We start from the raw sequence: 17,271 nt of genomic DNA, 5'->3' as shown, positions 1-17,271 counted from the left end.
AGGCTGTTTCCCAAGGCGGCTGCACCTTCCGCCTTCTCACCAGCCACGAGTGAGAGTTCCAGTCACAACACTTGCTTTCTGTCCGTTGGATTCCAGCCGTCCCAGGGGGTGTGGAGTGGTACCTCACTGCAGTTGTGCTTGGCATTTCCCTGACGGCTCATGATGCTGAGCATCTTTCCGAGTAGTTATATCTTCTTCAGAGAAATGTCTGTTCAAATCCTTCAGCCGTTTTTTTTTTTAATTTTTAAAAAAGATTTATTTATTTATTTTAGAGAGAGAGGGAGAGAGAGAGCGCGCACACAGTGGGGAGGGCAGAGGGAGAGGAGAGAGAGTCTTAAGCAGACTCCCCACTGAGCGCAGAACCCAACGGGGGCCTCAATCCCCCAAACCTGAGATTAGGACCTGAGCCGAAATCAAGAGTCAGACGTTCCACCAACTGAGCCACCCAGGCGCCCCCCTTCACCCATTTTTAAATGGGGTTGTCTTTTTGTTGTTTTACGAGTCCTTTATACATTGTAGATAGAAATCCCTAATCAGGCACATGACTTGTAAACATTTTCTCCCATTGTCCCATGAGGGGTCCTTCCACGCTCTGGATATCTGCCTTACGTTTTAAGGATATGTCATCAGGTAATACAACTTGAGAGAGACAACTTCGTAGGTCATTCCTATAATCATGAGGTGGGCCCTCTTGTTTTCCCTCATAAATATTTTCTGTCTTAAATAACATTTTGTTTGCTATTTATAGAAACACACCAGCTTTCTTTCGGCTAGTATTTTCTATTTACTCTCAACCTTCCATATCCTTGTTTTAGGTGTTTCTTTTGTAAACAGCATGAATCTTGACTCTTCAAGTCCAAGCTGACGGTCAGTCTGGCCAAGTTGGTGCACTTACAATTACGGTGACTCAGGCTGGTCAGAGGTGCCAGCAATCTGGCCCGCACTGCACGGGAGGAGGGGAACGAAACTGCCTTTTATCCACTGTTAGTTTTGTGCCAGCCCAAGCTGCTGAGTGCGCACCGCGCCGGCATAAATAGGAGTACTCCTCTTTCTCGGAGAGAGGGAGCAAGGCTCTGCTCAGGTAACCCACTCAAAGTCACACAGCTGGTGAGGGGCAGAGTTGGGGCTCTCCCTGGGCTCCAGACCCCCTCCCCACAACCTGCAGGGGCAGCCAGGACCCCTCCCAAAGTGGGCAGAAATCCAGCTGGACCTGGGGGTCAGACTGTGACAGAGAAGGAAACAGGTTTGCAGGAAAAGGGAAGAGTCACAACTGGGTGCCAAGGTGCATCAAGGTCAAAAGGGTGGGGGCGCCTGGGTGGCTCAGTGGTTGGGCGTCTGCTTTCGGCTCAGGTCATGATCCCAGGGTCCTGGGATCGAGCCCCGCATCGAGCTCCCTGCTCGGCGGGGAGCCTGCTTCTCCCTGTCCCATTCCCCCTGCTTGTGTTCCCTCTCTCGCTGTGTCTCTCTCTGTCAAATAAATAAATAAAATCTTTTTTAAAAAAAGTCAAAAGGGTGGGGCCCCGCTCCACCTAACCCAGCCCGCCTCTGGTATAGCAGGGACCGTTCCCCACCCTATGCCCCTGCATTTCTCCTGTCCATGACATGCACAGTAGGGTGGCTGAGCAATTCCAAATAAATCTGGGAAATAAAGTGATTCTGTTCCGTTTCACTGGTGTGCAGGGGGAGATGTTTAGCACCCCACTAAGTGGGGAGGGGGATCTCGGAGCATTTGCCAAGTGCTGTGGTATGAATTCTCCCACCATGCCAAACTATCAACATCACCAAACACACAGACTTGGGAAGGTACACACCCAGTCCGCTCACACAAGCCGGGAGCAGCCGACTCCAGCCCACCACCCTGCTCACCCCCTCCTGGAGAAGTCTGCCAAATGGGGGGTGGACACTGCTACTGGAGGCTGTGCCTTTTCAGTGGGGTATGGATAGTTCATGCCCCTCGTCCTCCCGCTCTTCCTCCAGGAAGACCCTGCAGGTAGGGGTGGTCGGGGTTAGAGAGATTGAGGCTTAAAGAGAACGTGCCCAGTGAGTGCAACCAACACACCTGTGAGTGTCCACATGCACCTGTGATGTGTGCACAACCCCAACCACGTGCACCTGTGATGCCCCCGTCCACGTGCACCTGCGATGCGTCCACAACCCCTGTCCACGTGCACCTGTGATGCCCCTGTCCACGTGCCCCCGTCCACATGCACCTGTGATGTGTGCACAACCCCAACCACGTGCACCTGTGATGCCCCGTCCACGTGCACCTGTGATGCCCCGTCCACGTGCACCTGCGATGCATCCACAACCCCCGTCCACGTGCACCTGTGATGCCCCTGTCCACGTGCCCCCGTCCACGTGCACCTGTGATGCCCCCGTCCACGTGCACCTGCGATCTATCCACAACCCCCATCCACGTGCACCTGTGATGCGTCCACGACCCCCGTCCACGTGCACCTGTGATGCGTCTACGACCCCCATCCACGTGCACCTGTGATGCGTCCACGACCCCCGTCCACGTGCACCTGTGATGCATGCACAGCGCCCGTCCACGTGCACCTGCGATGCATCCACAGCCCCCATCCACGTGCACCTGTGATGTGTGCACAGCCCCCATCCACGTGCACCTGCAATGCATCCACAACCCCCGTCCACGTGCACCTGTGATGCCCCCGTTCACGTGCACCTGTGATGCCCCGTCCACATGCACCTGCGATGCATCCACAACCCCTGTCCACGTGCACCTGTGATGCATCCACGACCCCCCGTCCACGTGCACCTGTGATGCATCCACGACCCCCATCCACGTGCACGTGTGATGCGGGCACAGCCCCCGTCCACGGGCACCTGTGGTGTGGGCACAACCCCAGTCCATGTGCACCTGTGATGTGTGCACAGCCCCCGTCCACGTGCACCTGCAATGCGTCCATGACCCCCGTCCACGTGCACCTGTGATGCGTCCACAACCCCCGTCCACGTGCACCTGTGATGTGTCCACGACCCCCCCCGTCCACGTGCACCTGCAATGCGTCCACGACCCCCATCCATGTGCACCTGTGATGCGGGCACAACCTCGTCCATGTGCACCTGTGATGTGTGCACAGCCCCCAACCACGTACACCTGTGATGTGTCCACGACCCCCGTCCACGTGCACCTGCGGTGCGTCCACGACCCCCGTCCACGTGCACCTGCGGTGCATCCACGACCCCGTCCACGTGCACCTGCGGTGCGGGCACAGCCCCACTGGTGTCTGTCTGTGTCTGTGCACACTGATCTGGACCTGGATGTGCATGAACACATCCATGTGTTTGGGGCTGTTCTTGAGGTTGAAGCAGAACATAGAACTGTAAGTGGTGATTTTTTAAATGTGATGCTTTAAAAAAAATACCCATGTGTTAATTATTCCCACAATTGTGTCCTAGGCTGTTAATTACAAACAGCTTCTCTCTGCCTCAGGTCTTCTGAGCCCCTTCCTGCCTCTGTGCCCATGAGCATGGGAACTTTGTCCAGCGTGGATCACACATATGGCCCAAGACAGACCTAGAAACCTGGGGGACAGGTTGCTGGGTCAGGTGTTCATGGAATACAGCTGAATCCTCAGGTGGGTGGGAATCACGGTCAAGGAGGGTAGCGAGTGGGAGGAAGCCAGAGGGCGGGGGGGCAGGCTGTCAGCAGGAGGTAGGTAAGATCAGGGCAGAGCCAGTGGTCCAGGAAGAGGATACTCAAGACCAGCAGAAGCATCCTTCACCCCTCTGCCTGCACGCATCCTTAGCGGTCTAAATCAACCCAAGGGACCAGTGCCCGCCAGCTACCAGCTGACTCCATCACTCAAAACAAATGGCATTTTCTGGGCTCCAAATATGTTTGCTGGTGGGCAGAGGCCCAGAGAGAGGCTTGATTCTAGTTGGCCAAGGAGAGACTGAGTTTCCAGAAAGGAAAGTGGGGCTACTGTGCCTCTTGGTGTCTCCAAATGCAGGCCAATCTCTCCACTCACCTTGTCCCCACGACTCCCTCCTCTCTCCTCCTTCCCTTCTCCCCCCGCCCCCACGGCCCTTTCCCTGCTTAGCTCACTATGTCCATTACTGGCCAAGGTTCTCCCAGAGGATTGCTTGCCACTTGTTCCCACGTGTAAATGTAAGTGTTCGTGTGCACAAGCCGTGTGCATGCCTGTGTGCACTCCTGTGTGCCTGGATGTGTACGAACACACCTGGGTGTGCCTACACCTGAATCCTCCTTTCCGGGTGTTATTTTGCCGGTATTCCATATATTACGTGCACTGTGTGTTAAAATGACAGTCACTTACAACTGAAAAGTCCCTTGGAAGGCATTTCATTCAGTCCTACGGGTGCTTCTCAGAGGGTCATTATTGTGTTTGGGTGCGGACAATTCCTGGATGGAACCAGCTCCCAACCCCACTGGTCCCAGAGCTCTAACAGGCGCAAAACGTTAGGGGCACCCCACGTCACTGCAGCGACCAGAAATGGCCTCGCATGTCTCCAGCGTCTGCTGCAGGTGACGCAGTAGGTCTCCAGGTCTCGGTGGCTATTTTCTCCACAGGGTCCTGCCTCTGTCTTAAAGTCCCAGGGATTGTAGCTGGCGACCTCCTGAAGCCACCTGCCTCATCTACAGACAGAAGCACCTGAGAGAAAGCCCCACCTCACCAGTCCCTGTTCCTCGCTGGGGGGACCCCAAGCGCTGACCCCACAGCGCTCCTACGAGGCCAGCTCTGGAGGCCGGAACTGCTGCGTGCTGGACCCCACAAACCAGAGATGCAGGCGTGTCTGGGAGGCTGATGGGGTTCTCAAAGACTCAAGGGGCTCACCCCAGAAGAGAAGAAGCCTGTCTGACCAGCTAGAAAGCTGCAGAAACAAAGTGCACAGTTCTGAGCTTGGCCAGGTGGTGTCCGCAGGTACGGAAAGCTTGCCTTTCCGGCCTGCTGTTCCTCCACTCAGGTGAGGGGAGCCCTGCAGCCAGCGGCTGGTGGTGGGGTGCTGGGCGGCATGGGGCGGTGAGGGCATGGGTGGGGTAGGGTGCCCGGGGGGGCTGGGGATGCATGCTGGGCATGTCCTTTGGCGGCCCTACGCACTCTGTTGCCTTGGGTATTGCTGAAGAGTGCAGGTGCGGGTTACGGAGTGGGCTGTGCATGGATGCTTCCCAGCGTGGTACGCTGGTCCCAACTCCACTCCCCACCGCTCTGCACAGTAGTCCAATGGCTCCTTGGCCCCAGGGCACCTCTTACAGATGAGACCCAGAGGACCCGGTCTCACTGTGCAAATCGTCCCAGGCCTCACCTGGGGCAGAACTTTGCGCCTGATGAAAGTCCTTGACCCTTCCCTTATTAGCATTCCTGATCAGAGGACCTGGGTGGTTTTAAGTAGGCTTTACTGAGATGAAGACTTCCTCTGGAAGTTAGAGCTATGCACAACTCTAGCCTTCCTTCTGGAAGCAGGCCAATGATGCTTACCCAGATTTTTAACATCCAGTCTGACAATGATTATCTCATTGTTTTTTCCATATTAAAAATTTCTACTCAGAGGACATCCTTCGACTGAATCTTTCCAAAGCATCTCCCTTTGCAGCAGCTTTGAAATAAAACTGAAACTTGTGGTCATTCCAGTGTCCTCATGCACCTTCCCACGGGGCCACTTAGAGGACAGAGCGAGATAAGAAGGCGAAGTTACCAAACAGATTGTGCGGGAAGATGATGCACAGCCGCATGGCTTCGCTTGCTTGTCTATAGCTTTTCAGTAAAGTTCCTGGGTTCCTGGTGGCCTGAAGTACCCCCCACCCCACCCCCAGCTTCCTGTGACACATTAAAAGGAGAAGCAAAACTCAAAACTCACCTATTCAGCAGCCTCCGCCAACTGCAGGTGAGACATTGAGGTAAAGGATCTGAAAATAAGGTTCAATTTACTTAAGTCTCATTTTGACCAGATTTCTCAGGCCTTCCCATGCAGCCCTAACATGCCATGAAGTGTTGCCCACTGGGGGATTGCCCCCTGGGGTGTCCCAGGTGTAGCCGTGACCCCACCCTTTGCGGGTGGCTGGGAGCCTCTACCCCAGGAGTGTGAAAGGGGGTGGAGAAGGGAGGGGACAGGCCTGGGTCTCTACACCCGGAGTGTGGATGGAGGGTGAGGGGCGTGGGTCTCTACCCCTGCAGCAGGGCCGGTGGGAGGGGGTGCAGATCTCTACCCCAGGAGTGCGGATGGGGGGAAAGGGCAGGTCTGGGTCTCTGACCCAGGAGCTCGGATCTGGGGAGGGGGCAGGTCTCTACCCAGAGGGGCTGGCTTTCCAAATCACCTTGAACGCCCCAGTGCCACCTCCTGTCTGTTCCATGCGGGGCCTCAGACGGTTCGCCTTCTCCTCCTGCCTCAGCAGCAGTTGGAAACCTGGCCCTGAGGCCCCAATCTGAGTGGGTGCTGGCCAGGAGCTTAGATTCTGGAGAGGAGGGGCGAGGGACGAGACTCCCCCCAGAAAGGGACGTGAAGGCCCCCCGCGGAGTGTGGTCGTGAGACCCGAGGACGTGAAGCCCTGGGCGCTCCCGTGAGGTGGCGGTTCCTCTAGAGGACCAGGCCTGTGAGTGGTCAGGCAGGGGTCTGTCTCCCCCCTGCTGTGGGAGGGCTGGCATGGTTGCCAGAGTTGGCGCATTTCAGAAAAGGACACCCAATTAAATTTGAATTTCAGATAAGCAACTTTTTAAAAAGTATAAATATGTCCCATGCAATATTTGGGATATACTTATACTAACAGATTATTCATGATCTGAAATTGAAATTGATCTGTCAACCCTACCAGAGAGACTAAGGTGCTTATCGTCGGTGCTCCTTCATTTGGGATTGGGACTGGGGGAGAGAGCGGCAGCTGAAAGAAACATGGGCCAAAGTCAGAGAAGGATCTAGAACACAGAGACCTGGAATGGGCAACGGCCTCCAGGTCTGGTTGGCTACCTTCTGCTCTCAGGCGAGCAGCAAACACACCCTAGAATCCTGATTGGAGCCTGAGGTCAGTGGAGCCCCGTCTCCCCGTCCCCCCCGCCCCCCGACACCCGCTTCCAATTCACTGCTCTTTCTCCAGCTCCAGCTGGTCTGGCCACCAGGCCAGCAGCCCACTCCCCAGTCCACGCTTCCCTGAGCCAGAGGGATGGGAGGAGGTGCCACGGAAGCAGTGAGACCAGGGTGGTTGATCAGGAGTAAAGCTACTCTGTGTTCACTGTTCTCCAGGAAACCAGGAGCAGGACACACCCCAGAGATGCTTTAACCTGCTGTGGCCAGACCCAGCTGAGTTAATCATCCCTCAGTTGGCCATGTGACCGCTCCAGTCCTGTGGCCACTAGGAAGACATTCACCCCACAAACATTTCCTCATCTCCTCCGTCCACACCACAAGCAAACTCCAGCTCACTCGTCTTCCGCCCTCACTTCCTTTCCCCTGACTGCCTCTCTCCCTCCTCCACCTCCCCCCATCAGTCCTGCATGGCCACCTCTGATGTATCTCAGCCTCTGTGTCCCCAGGCCCCACGGCTTGGCTCACCCGAACTGCTGCAGCCCCCTCCCCACCCCGTATCTACCCCAGCTCTACTTCCCATAAAAGCAGGTCTCATCTCACCACTCCCCTGCTGCAAATCCCTCCTTTGCATCTGAGGCCAAGTCCCAGCCCTCAGGGACAGAAGAGCAGGACAAACCAGGGTGCCTGAATAAAGCAAGCCTCTTCAGGCACCCAGGAGAAACTGTTACTCATCCCGGGTGAGGGGGCGGGGAAGCTGGCTCTCGGGAGGGCTGAGAGAGGGCCAGGCTGCTCAGCCACCTCGCATCCGCTGGGGCGGGGGAGGGGGAGCACAGTGGCGCAGTCTGGGGTGGGGGCCAGACCCGACTCCATGCACAAAACTGTCCTCTGGGTTTCTATCTTAGATGCTCAGCCTCATCCATAATATAAGAAATGTAAATTAAAACGACAAGGTACCATTTTTCACCTATCAGGTTGGCAAAGCAAAAAACAACAGAAGTGAATGCACAGGGGTCTGAAAACAGGCTCCACCACACCTTATTAGTGGGGAGTTACCGGTACAACCCTTTGGAGGGCAAATGGTGATTTCGATCAAACATATAAATTCTGTCCAATTCCAATTCCAAATTCCAGAAATTCACCCCGAACGTATACGGGTGCCCAAAGACATACACCGTCTGCACGAGGATCTTCACGGAACCGTTTTTCTCAAGCTCAGAACCTAAATAGGAGGCTAGTCAAAAAAATTGTGCTCCAGTCATACAATTAAATATTATGTATTATTGGGGCGCCTGGGTGGCTCAGTCGTTAAGCGTCTGCCTTCGGCTCAGGTCATGATCTCAGGGTCCTGGGATCGAGCCCCACATCGGGCTCCCTGCTCAGCGGGGAGCCTGCTTCTCCCTCTCCCACTCCCCCTGCTTGTGTTCCCTCTCTCGCTGTCTCTCTCTCTGTCAAATAAATAAATAAAATCTTTAAAAAAATAAATAAATATTATGTATTATTAAAAAGAATGAGGCTGGGAGGTACTAAAATTAAATGATATAATCAAGATTTGTTATGTGCAAAACCAAAGCACAGAGCAGCGGGTCCAGCACACAAAGTTTGTGCTTTTTTTTCCCTAGATTTTATTTATTTATTTATTTTTAAAGCTTTTATTTATTTATTTGACAGAGAGAGACACAGTGAGAGAGGGAACACAAGCAGGGGGAACGGGAGGGGGAGAAGCAGGCTTCCCGCTGAGCAGGGAGCCCGATGTGGGGCTTGATCCCAGGACGCTGGGATCATGACCTGAGCCGAAGGCAGACGCTTAACGGCTGAGCCACCCAGGCGCCCCCAAAGTTTGTGCTTTAAAAAAAAGGAACCATGGCAGTGCATCCTGGGTTGGCGTAGCCAGGGCGGCTCGTGTCCTTTCCGCTGGTGTCCACTCACTGCCCACAGCCTTCGCGCCACTGGCCCGGGTCCCCACGCCGGCCGCTCAGCATCACCCGGTGCCCTGCAGGGGCAGGACGAGGCCTGGGGCCCTACGGCCAGCCTCGGCGCTCCCGCAGTTTCCAGGCACACAGTGGTACCGCCAGGATCGTGATGCACCCCCTTTGACGTTAGAGGGAATCATGACCGCGTTCTTTACGTCCTGAAACTCTATGACAAGACTGACCCAGAAAAGCTCTCGGTCAATTCCCACTTTGTGAAAGACCTGGGCTTAGACAGTTTGGACCAAGTGGAGATTGTCATGGCCGTGGAGGACGAATTTAGGTCTGAAATTCCTGATACAGATGCAGAGAAGTTAATGGGTCCACAAGAAATTATAGATCACATTGCAGATAAGAAGGATGTATATGAATAAAATGTCAGACCCCCTTTTTTCACTGAGAGAAGAGTCAGAAGATGCTGGTGGGTGTCTGGAAGTGACAACACGTTTTGGCATTATTGCTGCCTTTGACAGTAATTCTGTTTAGACTTGTATTTAACTTGTCTGTTTTTCCCTTTGAAAATAAAATAAATTTAAAAAATAAAAACAAGTAATTGTCAGAGCAGGTCAAACAAACAAATAAAAGTAACTGTTTGCTACGTATCAAATATATCCCTGGAGGGATAAATAAGAAACAGCCTGGGTCCTAGCCGGTGCTGAGAGATAGCAATGAGAAAGAGATTTCCTTTAGTATTTTGTGAAATACTATCAAATTAAGCAAAATATTAGAAATTCATATTTCATATATGTGTGTCGTGTATGTGTGTGTAAAATAATTTAAAAAGTAGGTTACTTTTCTATCACAGCGTGCCGTGACAGAAGGTGATGAGCACGTAATACTGCACGGCCCAGGGTAGGCCCTGTCTCTTCCAGACCTCAGGTTCCCGTCTATACGGTGGGAGTTTGGGACCAGATGATGATTCCTGCACTATTCCTAAATCTGAAGCTAAGCAACCGAGTAAGTACTGGGGGACGGTACAGAATGGCCTTGAGGAGACCGGGATGCAGTGCGTATCAGCTGAGGGACGGGGCGGTCTGGCTCCAGAGCAGTGGACCGACAGTCTGCCTTCCTGGCCTGAGAAGCCGGCCATCTCCTGCAGATGTCAGTTCCCCAGGGCTGAGCAGCGTCTTCCCTCCCGTCACCTCTCTGCCCACCTGCCTCTGCCCGAGAGGCCCTGGGCAGGCCCTGGGGAGGAGCTAAAGACAGCAGCCTAACAGGTCCTGTGGGGCAGAGGGAAGGTGCTTACTTCCCCTTTGACGGAGGTCCTGGCCTCCCTGTGGCTCCCTCCCTGCAGGATTAGGCTCTGCCCCTTTACAGGTCGCCCGGGCCCTCCCTCGCTCCTCCCTAAGCCATTCAAAGGAGGCAGCTCTCCTGACTCACCCAGCTCCTTCCTCTAAGGAGGATGTCTGTGCGGGAAGCCGGGAGGCCTGAGGTGCCCTGCGCACTGAGCCTCCCCGGGAGGCAAGAGGAAGAAACCTGAGCTTCAGACTACTCTCAGAGGCCCCACCTCCCTCCACAGGCCCCTGCCAGGGCCAGTCCTGGGCTTTGCTTTTCTTTTACTGATGGGAACCAGACGGAGATGACAATAAAAATTAGGAGAGTCAAAGCCAGACTTGTTTCCTGCCCCGCATTCTCTCTCCTTTCTGTCTGGTTTTAGAATCGGAGGGCCTGTGTTTCTGTCCTAGGTCGGCCCTGGCTCCCTGACACAGTCCCTCTCCAGGGGCTTGGGTGGGCTGCATGCTCCCAGGTGCCCCCCGGGGTGTTCTGATGCAGGTGGTTGATGGACATTCCTGCTGAGTCTGCTCCCAGAAGCCAGGGGTCCGAAGGGAGCAAGTAGGAGGCTGGGAAATTGTCTTGGCACATAGAGCACGGGTTCTCAAGAGATGCTGGGTGACCACAACATTAACGAGGTCCACTATAAACCCTGTTTGGGAAAGATTATTATTTATAGCAGTTCACAGTTGAGCAAACTGAGGCTCAAGGAAATTGAACCACTTACCCGTGGTTAGCCAGCCGAGCCTCCCCCTGGCTTTGGAGCGGCGTCCTCACAGCGTGTGCCAGGGCAGGTGAGAGGGATGGCGGAAGCGGTCCCCTCGCCGGCCCCTGTCCCGTTCTGACATTGCCCTCTCTCTGACCCAGCAGGAAAACCCTGTAGCTGTCAGGGACAGGCTAGGCCGCAGCGCAGAAGCACCTGCCAAGTCAGCCACGGAAGTTACAAAAGGTGAGTCACAGTTCTCTGTCCCATGACGATGGGACTGTCACAGCTTTCTTTTAATCAAAATAGAAACTAGAAAATAAAGAAAATCAGCCTGTGTGCCTCCTGATGGAAGTTCCCAATACCACACATGAAGAAGTCTCAGAACAAACTTAAACCCCAATCTGATCAAATCTCTAGATCTGATCACCACTTTAGGGAACACAGAGGAACAGGAGCACGTGTGAAATGATACCATGATGACACGATCAGTGAGACCCAGACCTCAGGAAGTTTCATAGGAACAAATGACCACATTTCCTCAACAAGTAACTTGCAAGGAAAGACAAAAAGAGAGGGAGGGCAGCCTATCAACTGAAGAAGACTTGAGAGACATGTAACCAGTCAGAAGAGATGGACCTTATTTAAATTATAATTCAGTAAACTGTGAACTAGCAGTTTACAGTCTTACTTTATTTTTTTAAGATTTTATTTATTTACTTAAGAGAGCGTGCGCACGTGCACAAGCAGTGAGAGGGGCAGAGGGAGAGGGAGAAGCAGTGGGGACACTGAGCGGGGACCCCGATGTGGGGCTTGATCCCAGGACCCCCGGATCATGACCTGAGTGGAAGGCAGACATTCAAACGACTGAGCCACCCAGGCGCCCCAATAGTTTATAGTTTTAAATAGTAACAATGAGAAACTATAAATAGTAGTAATGATAATGAGAGAGTTGGGGATGTTTGAACACTGAATATTTGGTGATGCTAAGGAACTATTATTTTTAGATACGATAATGATGTTATGCTTATGCTTATAAAAAAAAGAGTCCTTATGTTTTAGAGATACTGAATCCTACCGGTGAAATAATGTATTTGGGTTTTGCTCCAAGGTGATTTGAGGTGGAGAGGGGAGAGGTGGCTGGGATACTGACAAAATAAATGTTGGCTATGAGCTGATCGTTGCCAAACCTGCTGCCGGGCACGTAGCGGCTCATCATCCTATTGTGTTTACTTTTGTTTATGTTCGGGATTTTCCACAGTGAGAAGTTATAAGCCAACAACGAACTTCGTGGCGTGGACAATGGCATTCCTATCAGTGTGCACTCAACGCTCACCCCCAACTTTAGATGTGAAATCCTGTCTCTGCCTAAAAGAGTCAAAACTAAGGGAAAGAAGTAATGAAGTGTGCACCGAATTTGACCTGTCGTCCCCTTTCCTCCCACGAGGTTCGTGAAGAGTGAGGACAAAAGGCTTCAGAGTTTACCGTGAGGCTGGATTATTTTATGGGGGTAGGAGAGAGACTGTCTCTGATAACGAGAATCAGTTGGATTTCCAGGGGCCTTTGTTGATATTTGGCGATATGCCCCGTCCTCGTTTGGATTTGCCCGAAGCAGACCGGAGACAAAGATTTGAACGCCAGAGGTTTATTTTTCAGGAATACCTCTAGAGGAACTGGGGCGTAAAGTGGGGAACAGGCAGAAGGCACGAGCCAGTAAAAACAATGTCAGGCAGGTTACCTCTGGGGGCAACAGGGCTGATCCTGGGGCCTCTGGGGCTGGCGTAGAACGGGCCCCCCGGGAGTTCTCCTGCCTGAGGGCTGAGGAGCCGGGGCAAACCCCATCTCCTGCCAGCCACCGCTGAGAATGGCCAGGGCTGGGAAGGCGTGTTTCTGCCAAGCTGGCCAGGCCGCCTGCAGCTGGAGGAAGCTCCCTGACGGGGGGATGTGGGGTGCTGATGCCATGCCTCACCCCGTCAGCCAGCGGGGCTTGGAGCGTCTGCCACACTTCCTTTTGGAAGAATCACTGTTCGTGCTCCGATCATATAATTATATCAACATACAGTGGCCACAGTGTAGGTCCTCAGGGTAGCCAGGCGCCATGATGCCTTTTTTGGAGGGTGGTGTCTTCGCTCGTGGAGTGTCTGGGGGACCCTGTCAGAGATGATGGACGTGAGCTTGCTGTTCCGGCATTCAGCCCGCGCTGCCCAGAGCCACGCACTGTGCGGGGGCTCCCACTCCAGACCAGTCCTGCGGAAGAACTGGACAAATTGCGATCGGTCAGAACCTTTTAGGCCTGGTTTTCTTTGGGAACGATAACCTCTTTTTTTTTTTTTTTAAAGATTTTATTTATTTATTTGACAGAGAGAGACACAGCGAGAGAGGGAACACAAGCAGGGGGAGCGGGAGAGAGAGAAGCAGGCCTCCCGCTGAGCAGGGAGCCCGATGTGGGGCTCGATCCCAGGACCCTGGGATCGTGACCCGAGCCAAAGGCAGACGCTCAACAACTGAGCCACCCAGGCGCCCCGGGAATGATAACCTCTTAAGGGCACGATTTAGGTCTGGGGTTAGGGCAGTTCTGATGGCCTCTCACCTCTGCCCTGTCCTCATTTGCACACTCTGAATGAATGAGGAAGAAGTAAGTGAATGAATGAATAAACGTGATTGTCTGAAAGGCTAACAGAATGTTTAACTGTGTTGGGAATATAGTGGGGTCGTTATCTATCAGCCTCCTCTGATCCCCTCGAAGTAAATGATTTTTTAAAATGGGTTCTTGTTTAGAGATGCTCAGTTCAGCTGCCACAGCCCTCAGGTTTGAACGGTGAAGAAATCAGCTCACGGCTCTTCCTGGCCATCAAACTGTGTGTTTCCTTTATTCGTGTGTGTGTGTGTGTGTGTGTGTGTGTGTGTGTGTGTGTGTGTTTACCGCTGTCAAGAATGGGCCTTGGGATTCCAGGGAACGATTGATTTTGTGTCCGGCGGGGGGTGAGGCATCGAGAGAGCTCATGCAGAAGACAACACTTGTGCTGGGCTTCCAGGGACCAAGCCAGCAGGGAATTTCTGAGCACCTCTGGTGTGCCCAGCCCCGTGCAGAGTTTTACCTGTGTTTTCACACTTAACCCGCACGGTAATCCTGTGAGCTTGCATTCCCTTTCCTGAGATGAGAAGATGCAGTTGGCAGGCAGGGAGGAAGGGGTCAGCTTTTCATAGCCGGCCTCTGGCCCCAGCACTGCTGGTCGGTGGCTCCTGCCCAAGTTCGGCTTCTCAGCAGATAGCTCCACGTGCCCTGGACAGACAGAAGCCCAGAGCCCCACGGGACGCCCCTCTGCCGGGGAGATGAGCCGCACCGCTGCTCCTTGGGCTTCTGTAGTCTGCGCAGACTCCAGGAGTCTGGGTGATTTTTCTAGTTCACATCGGACGGACGTTCCTGCCCACTGCAGTGTCCACAGCATATCTGTGGACCTGAGAGGTGGCATGAAATGCCGATGCCCCAGGCCACGGCCCCTGGCTTCAGTCCCTTGTCCCCCTTCAGAGTCAGACCCCCAGCCCTCTGGGAGCCACTGGCCTCCGTCATCTGCTCCCAGAGCCGGTCTTTGGGGGAGAAGCCGCGATTTCCTGCTACGTCCCCCACAGCAGGCACCATTGCTCAAGGCCCACATGTGCTGCTGGACTCAGGTCTGCTCATGAAAAGGCATGAAGATGTCTAGTAACCACCAGGAAATTGGTCAAAGGAAGCTTTGGTCAAGAATTCATACCGGGAGATTCACCGAGGGAGGAACGTTTTCCACATTCACACATTCATTCATGCAACTCGTATTTAAGCAGCCAGAACCGGGCATTGTTCCGGGCCTCGGGGATCCACGGCGAGCAGGAAGGAGGACATGTCTGTGCCCCTGGAGACGTCCCTCTTCCTCGTGGTCAGCATCCCCAAATGGTCGTCAGCTGTAAATCATAGTACTTGTAATGCACTTGAACAGGAGAGGACCTTATGGAAAGTTTTTGGTAGCTTGCTGGATGCCTGGGATGGCCAGACGGTCATGCTGGGAGGCCACTGATGGGCACTCTATCTGCTATCATACAGTGGCCACTGGCCACGTGAATCCCCGAACCGTGGCCAGTCTGAATTCAGGTGTACTTCATGCATTAAATACACACTGAATTTCAAAGATTTAGTGTAAAAAATAATACAAATGATCTCACGGATACTTTTTAATATTGAGTACATGTTGAAATAACATTTAGGATATATGGGGTTAAATCAAATATGCTATTAAAATGATCTCACCTTTTAAATTTTTTTAAATGTGGCTATTAAACAACTGAAAATTACTTCTGTGGCTCGCCCTCCCTGTCTGTTGGACAGCACTTCTCCAGAACTAGGGAGAATATGCCAATCACAGAGCTGGGCTGCTCCCAGGCGGGAGGTGGGTCTGTCCACCACTAGACATCTATCCGCACAGCGGCTCATGCTGAGAACCTTGCCAGCCCTGCCAACAAAGGGGGTCCTGCGAGGCAGATGGTACCTTCCTCATGGCTGTCTCCTGAGTTTAGTTCTGGAGGGTGGCCAGGTCCAACCTTTGCGGCCCTGGCTGCAAAGGAGGTCAGGCAGGCAGGTCCCAGAACCTACCTCTGGGAGGTGGGGAATCCCCAACATAAAAGAAGTGGGTTCAGAAGATGCTGGGGGGCTACCCAGAAAGCACACCCCATATGGGCACCAACAGCTTTCTGACGCAGTGTTCTATGCCTCATGGGGTCGTGAAGTTCCCAATCGTGGAAGGGGCACACACATTAAAAGAACCTGGTCTGGCGGCACCTGGAGGCTCGGTCGGCTGAGCATCCAGCTCTTGATCTCAGCTCAGGTCTCGATCTCAGGGTCGTGAGTTTGAGGCCCACGGTGGGCTCCACACTAGGCATGGAGCCTACTTTAAAATCAATCAATCACTCAATCAATCAATCATTCAGGCCTGGTCTGAGCTTCCCCACCAACCTGGAAGAACAGTGCCAACAAAACAGATTGTTCTGATGTGAAGACCGCTCATGTCCGCAGTAACTGGGGAGTCTGGTGAGTCACGCCCACGTGTGGGCGGGCGACCGTCTGTCACACTGGCCCCCGGTCATCCCCTATCTTTTCTGTCTGCATCTGGGCAGGTGAGCACCGCGGAGCAAAGTCTCACATCGGGGCACACCGGCACCGCTACACGTGTGTCCAGCGTCAACCGCGCTCCCAGGCGGCCTGGCCATCCAGCCTTCCTTGCTTCCCTGGTCAGCTGTCTCCACCATTCTCTAGTTCTTAAACCACCAGCACCCCATCCCCATCGTGGCCACAGCCGGGATCCTGCCTCCTGCCTCACACGGACAACCACCTGCTTGTGCTTCAGCTCCTTCTTCCCCTGGTTCCGAAGGAAGACCTTGTCTGCTTCCCGTGTAAAGCCCCTCCACCTGTGCCGTGAGCACACCTCTCCCCCATCCAGGGCACCCTGCGCCGCCCGCCGTCCTTTTGCTCTCTCCTTCACCGGCTCCTTGCTGTCAGCATCCAGCTCATTCTCAACTCCCTCATCCTAAGAGATAACACAACCGAAAACCAACAACAAACGCTTCTCCATTGGCCCCAGTTTCTAGCCACCGGCCGCGGTCTCTCAGCTCCCTGATGGTCATCTTTCTTGAAAAAGTCAGCTGTGCTCAGTCACTCTGCACGCTGCCTCATTCTCTGCGTGCCTGCTGGGATAAGCACCACCTTCCCTGTTGCTAAGGCTGGCAAACACCTGAGACAGGTGAGGGGGGCGGTCAGGCTTTCTGGAAGCTAGATCTGAGCGGGCTCTGAGACTCAGGATCACGTTTCTGGCCACAGTGTGTGTGCTCTGGGAGGACCGCGGCAAATCTGAGCCGAGCCTGACTCCCTGCGCCGGATTTCTCTCTGCCTCCTCGGGAGCTTGGGAGGCCCCTTCCCCTGTCCCATGGGACCGTCAGGGTTACTGTGAGGATCCCGGAGGGCCCTGAGGGTGGGTGGGCTGCTCTGGAGCCTGCAGGAAGCTTGGAGTCCTGGCAAACAGCTTCTCTGGGGGCCCAGAGGCCTTACACTCAGCACCTCCTGAAGGCACATAGGTTCCATGCCATTTTACACATGGAAGAACTAAGGGGTAAAGAAGCTAATTATCATTAGGGGGAACTACAGGCGTCTATGTCATGATCAAACAAACAAACAAACAAATGGGTTTGCCGCTCAAACCCGGGAGAGCAGCTGGGGGTGGGGGTGGGGGTTAAGGTGGGGGCACAGGTAACTGAGGACAAAGTCTCCGTCTTCTTCAGGGTTGTGCATACAGATTCCTT

The 17,271-nt window shown here is 53.8% G+C and overlaps 1 pseudogene; it reads left to right on the top strand.

Annotated features, from left to right (window-relative positions):
- Positions 1-5,001: 5,001 nt before the first annotated feature.
- LOC118526925 (acyl carrier protein, mitochondrial pseudogene) lies at positions 5,002-9,439 on the top strand (annotated as a pseudogene).
- Positions 9,440-17,271: the final 7,832 nt, after the last annotated feature.

Source organism: Halichoerus grypus, chromosome 2 (assembly GCF_964656455.1).
Source record: "Halichoerus grypus chromosome 2, mHalGry1.hap1.1, whole genome shotgun sequence".
NCBI lineage: Eukaryota > Metazoa > Chordata > Mammalia > Carnivora > Phocidae > Halichoerus > Halichoerus grypus.
The sequence above is the reverse complement of the archived record's forward strand: the minus strand, read 5'-3'. Positions and strand labels throughout refer to the sequence as shown.